The sequence below is a fragment of the Aptenodytes forsteri genome, unplaced genomic scaffold (assembly GCF_000699145.1).
Source record: "Aptenodytes forsteri isolate BGI_AS27 unplaced genomic scaffold, ASM69914v1 Scaffold164, whole genome shotgun sequence".
In the NCBI taxonomy this organism is placed as follows: Eukaryota; Metazoa; Chordata; class Aves; order Sphenisciformes; family Spheniscidae; genus Aptenodytes; species Aptenodytes forsteri.
In genome coordinates, this window is record NW_008795527.1 from 1,993,739 (window position 1) to 2,000,053 (window position 6,315).

Sequence of the window (6,315 nt, forward strand, 5' to 3'; positions counted from 1 at the left end):
CACTGGTGTGTTATCAACACCTTTCTATCTACCAATACAAAGCACAGCACTATGAGGGCTGCTATGGGGAAAATTAACTCCATCTCAGCCAGACCCAATACAACACGTTCCTAAAGTCATATGTAAAAACAAGCAATGAAGCTGGGATATTAAAACCTCATTCTAAAACTACCAGCCAGGTGACTACTTGGTTACAAGTCTTGAAAACTTGACACAACAGGCAGCAAAATTAGCATAAGATCTCTGCAGGGAGGAATCCTACCTCTCCACTGACAGAAACATCCCATGGGTGCTAGAACCAGCAGCAGTGAATTCCTCTCAGTGAAGAAGATGGCCTGTAGATCTATGAATCATGAACATGTTGTCTCATGACTTGGTCAGGCTTCACATTCAGCAGCTCCTCCTGCTGCTACACACAGAGCCCTCGTAGCTCTGCAGAGAAATGGGTATACACTTAAAAGCATTAAGCCTGCCATAGCACACTAGTTTTATTTCTATGGGAGAACAGAGCTAAATTTGCCAGTTTATGGCCTTATTTCTACTTATGTTATAAATGGTTTCTCCTTTGAAAATCCTAAGGTAAGCAAAGCTTTTATTTTTTAAGACTCTCATCTGAATCTGGGGCCACGCTAGTGCTCTTATTTCATGAAAGGTCCTCCTGTCTGGCCTATAGCTTAAATACAAGAACTGTGTAGGCTTTAGTAGATTACATTAGATTAGCATATCATCATTACCTAAGGAGACCCAATCATACAAATCTCCTTACAAAAGGAGTCTTAATTTGGAGCTTTTCTCAGGGCTAAGTTGATGCTTTGGAGACTAATTTGACAATATCTTCATTTAAGCTGCTGCAGAAGTACTTCTTACTCTACAGCTTGGATTATTCAGACGATAATGTCCCAACTGATCATGTAAATGAGAGGACAGTAATCTTTGGCTCCCACAGATACACAAAGCAAATGTATTATCAATGTAGGCAATTGTCATCCCCTCCAAACAGGATATGGCTGAAATTCTTCCAACTGTTTGATTCATTAGAAGGAAAAATCATTTTTTAAAAAATTGAAAATGTGGTAGCTTTGACCAATTACTTGCCACCTAAAAACAGAAATTGAGGCCAGTAGAAATTACTGTTCTTGTAGCATGGTTTTTTGTCAGATGGAATCAGGCTCTCAGACAATGCTCAAGGACATTTATTATACCTCTGTTATTTTAAGGTCTCCAGTAAACTGTGGCAGACTCCATAATAGCATGAGACTAGCTTTAAAGTTAAAAACATAATGGACTTAATAAAAGGATACCCTTTTATTTGTCTTCCAATTCTTGTAACCTTAAAGTTAATTTTAAAGTTCTTTTCCAAAAGCAACAAAATTATGTTTTTAAGAAAAGCTGAACTTCTGACAAATTGCTAGGTCCTGAATCTTTCAAATGTGAATGTCCTTGTTAGTTAACTTAATTAACTTTGGCCTTGAGTCCAAAAATGTTCTTTTTTTAAATTACTATCTCGAATCATCTATCTTTTTAGCCTACTTTCACTATGGGAACTGGTTTATAAGGATTCAGAATGAGTTTTCTGATAGTAAAACAGAAGTTGATGCAGTCCTATCCTAGGACAACTCTTGCATTTGGAAGTCCTTTCTTGCTATTCCATGCTTCATTGCAAATTGCCTGACTTTATGCATTTATGTTTTGTACTCACTACTCCTTTATACTCATCCAAACAAGATGCCCCTGTTGCATTACTTGCCTCAAGCCATGAACTGATTACAGAGAAGTTGTATTCCACGCTTCTGTCTATCTTATACTGAGGTCCAAGGCCTCATTATACTCTTCTGTGAGTCTACAGATAACTAGACATCTGTCAGTCTACAAGCAGCTACTAGAACAAATGCTTGAGCAGGGCAGTCCAGTATCTCAACACAGAAAAGACAGGCATTGAGTCAATATTCTCAGCTGGAGGTCTGTGTCTGTTTCAAGTTGACAAAGAGCGACTCTGAACCTTGGATCTTCTTAATCTACCCAGCTCCCCACAGGCCAGATGCTGGGAATGACAGAGACCTCTACTTACACCAGTCTTGGGGACACTTCATCATAAAATAAATGGCTACCAAATAAGTCTCCATGCCTGTGACATAAATCCACAGCATCAAAGAATGGACAAAGTACTTTGGTATTTTCCACACCTGTTAAACTCATCAGTAAATTTATCACTCAGTAAGTCATGGCATTAAAGCAAATTTATCACTCAGTAAGTCATGGCATTATAATGGTTGTGCGATTGATTCAGCTACAAAATATTTTGGCAATCTTCCAGCTGCCCGCTCTGCTTCACACTCTGGCTGGATTGGCTGGCGTCTCTCTACCTGTGTTATCTGTCATTTTTTTGATAGCTTACTGCAACGGTGAGCAGCATTGCCTCACCCTGCGCCTAACTGGAGTCTACAACATCCTGGCCAGGCAATTCTCAGCCTCTCTGTTCACCTAAAACATCTCATAGTAGAATATCCCTTATCTCCCCTAGTGCCAAGTAGTTGCATCCACAGGCCTACAAAACTCACTCTCCAAAATCACAGGAACAGCAGATATGGAAAGAACTCTAAGTTCTGCCTTCATCTGAAAAGATCAAATCCTTCAACTGCCACTCTGCACCCTGGGGTGCAGAAAATATTTCTATGTCCCACTCCCAAATACTTTATCTTTATAACATAGGCATGTGACAATACAGCAGCAGTTCTTTTTAATTTGAGAATATCTTTTATCTTTCCAGTAATGGAAAATATGCATTGAATGCAATCCAGATATTCAAGTCAATATAACACTTGTCATTTTAAAAAAAATAAAAATCACAATGTTGTCTGAGACAACTGCACAAAGCATAAACATGCTGCCACAAGAAATTACTATAAATAGATCTGTGAACAGGTTCCTATCTTCCATCCAAATGCCCTGTAAAAGACGTAAGAAACATAAGCCACAAGTATATTCCAAATGACAGGACTTGCACTGTAACAGTGTTGAAAAGTAACCCACAAAGCATACGTTTGCCACTGCAGAATATTTTTGAAGGATCCTAGCGTCAAGAATTTTTGAAGCCCAGCCCAGAATCACTCTCTCATGTTGATAAACCAGGCTTTGAGAAAACTATGGAGAGATACACCTTTCTCCCGAACAATTTCAAAGGCAAAGGTAAAAAAAAAAAAAATCAGGTCTTCTGAACAGCTTCAGTACAATTCAGAAATCATAATGGTGCAAATTAGTCAGTACTGTTTCATGAAGTAAGGTTTATCACTCAGGTCATAACTCAAGCTCTTTCTTAAAAACAGCTCACACCACCATGACTGCAGCACAAATCACAGACTCACCAACACTGGCACAGTTAGCTGCAGGAGTGAGCAGCAGCTCAGGCTTGGCCCACTTCCACACAGTCAGAGGATGAAAAGAGGCAAAGGTACTGAAGCACCTAATCCCTGATGATTTCAACACAAGAAATGGGTTCTAAGGTATTTGTCAAAGACCAAACAAGAAGTTTATCACAGAACTGAGGAAAAAAAACATGTTCGCCTGAGTTCCAGTCTACGCCCATAAGGCAATCTTTCTTCTTTTATCTGCAGTGTACCTCTTAAAGAGAACTGGTTGGCTCTTTTGCCATGTTTCCTTTAGTACTGGACTTCACAGATTTGGTTTATTTTTCCTTCCTTTGGAACAGAATTACATAGCAATAATTCTGATTGCAAAATAACTATTGTTCCAGTGTATAATGGTCTGAGGTAGTAAAAAGACAAAGGTATTTCAGGTATAACCACAGCGAGTAATTGAAAGACTAAAATACAAACCTTCTAGGCAAACCACATCAAGGCAAACAGTCTAATGAATGTTAATACCTGTAGGAAAGTAATAGTGCATTGAAAACGCGCCCTGAGTCATTTTAGTTTACTCCAGCAATTGAAACCCACAAAGCCAGAAAAGCCCTGACTTTGTCTTCAGCATTGCCTCTGGAAGTCCCACAACATATTCTGTCCTTCAGAGGAAGTCATACAACGTGCGGGATTCACGCATAACATACACTACAGACACTATATTTAGCAGAGAAGGATAAAATTTCACTATTAGTCTGTCCTACCACAGAATGTTTCAAAAAGTAAAACACTGGCCACCTTGAACAACCCCCGTTCCTGCACCTTCTACTTTACCTACAGACCAGTTCTTACCACTGTGTTGCTCCAGACTCACGCTTAGTAACGCCCAAATGGGCTGAAACAAATAAATCAAGTCTTCTCCATTTGAGATACCTCTTCTTACTGGTGAAAACACATCTTCTAAACTAGTATATTTTTGTATTAGGCAGAACCTCTGCTTCCACTAACAATACAGTATGCAAACCCACAAATACTCCGTTCATATCATTTACACCTTCATGAAAGGGTATTACATCATGACTGCTGGCAGTCACTCATACAGCAGACATCTGCGTGGTCAGGTCTAAGGCAGAGAAGACAACAGTTCATTTTACAGACTGATTTTTAGTATCCTAATCTTTAGCGCTGAAAACCTCACAGGTCCAGTATTTTCCCTGAGAACATTATTTCCTTATTTCAAAAGTTTAACAAAAAATGATTCAACTGTCTTGAATTAAGGCGCAGTTTTCAAAAACAGCTTCCTGGAGAAAAATTAAAATAACGTTGCTACAATGCCCCTCCACACGCATCAGAAGGATTAACCGTGAAGCTCAACATGCAATGCTCAGTGCGGAGCATACATATTTAGAAGGCAAAACCCAACAGAAATTGAGAGAGTTACAGATGCTTGAAGTCTGCATTCTGTGAAGGGAGAACCTTTGAATGGATGTCAGTGCGTGTCTGTCCACATCTAGTGCTTAAAGAAGCTTAAGAATTTACACTACTGTAATTTCTTAAAGCCGCTTAAAAGGTACCTTCAGCTCCTTCCTCTTTTAAAGACAAGAGAGACCAGGGGTCTTATCATGAGTCTTGTGATATTGTTACATACATCTGGGTCCTGGAATCATGTCAGACACAGAAACCTTACTAAATAAAATTACAGTCCTTATAATCATGGTAAAAAGTCTAAAAACCTGAGTGAAGTTTACCACGAAGGTTCAAAACCAAATGGCAAATAAAAGAAACAGAGAATGCCTTTAAACTAGTATCTTTCCGTTCAACCTCATAATTCTGGGAGTCTGACATGGTTTGAGATTTGCGTTGGGCAACAACAGGAGAAGTCAAGATGCCAATTTAAAGTGGTTCCACTGCATGTATATTACCTCACTCCCCATTAAGTATATGAATTTAGCTGTATGTCATAAGCAAATCAGTTTGACTGTGGTAAGTGTACTGTCAAGAAGATTACAGTGTTAATTGTTAAAGTTTAGGTGCGTATTAATATTTTGTATATACCTTGTGATGAAATGTTAGAAACTGCACAAATACGTCTCATGCTCTAGACACCGTGATCATTGTAAAACGATGCGCTCTCTCCAAACTAGGAAGTTTGCTGAATATTCTTATGAATTGTCTGCGAAATTCTGCCATGAGAGGAACCTTTGATGTATTTTTACCCTGTCCTCATTCCCTCTTGCTCATGTTGGCACTTCAGATGAGCACTGCTCCACAGTGCAATTACAGGAGCACACTTACACCAGGTCCAGCATAGCATAAAAGCACACGCAGAAAAAAAAGTTCCTCAAATGCCAGACAGTGGGAAATTCTCACAGTTTTAATGTCAATAGTTAAGGCAAACAGTTCACCTCTTGTGATCACTGGACATTATTACACTAGGCTTTTTTAACAGCTCTTCTTCCTCCTTGCCAAGGAGGGCGAGATGGCAGTCACGTCTGAAACTCATTATTTAAATTCTGTTTGTAAGTCCACAATGTATGCACATCGACACATCCTCTTCAAGCACCACAATGCTGCCCAGCCTGCTGGGAAGCGTCTGGAGCATCTTCTTCCTTTCTTGTGGTGGTCCCTTCCGCAACACTCTCGTCTTCTTCGAAACCGTACGACTTTAGCATCCCACCGGAGGTGTGGGATCCAACCTGCTCCCCCTCCAGCTCCACGTGGCGGCACACCGGCCAGCGCCCCTGGCCAGCCCTTCTCAACCTCGGAGGGGTTTAGCCTCACTTTTGCTACCTGCGACGCTTCCCGATTCTCCGGGCTCCCTTGAAGACGTTTTTAAAACTCAACGACGCGTACGGCGGGGGGCAGGCACTCTGCTCAGGTTCACCTCACGAGAAGCCCCGGCCGCCTCACGGCTCCTTTCCTCACCCCTGGAAGGTGCCAGAAAGCGCCGGCGGTAACG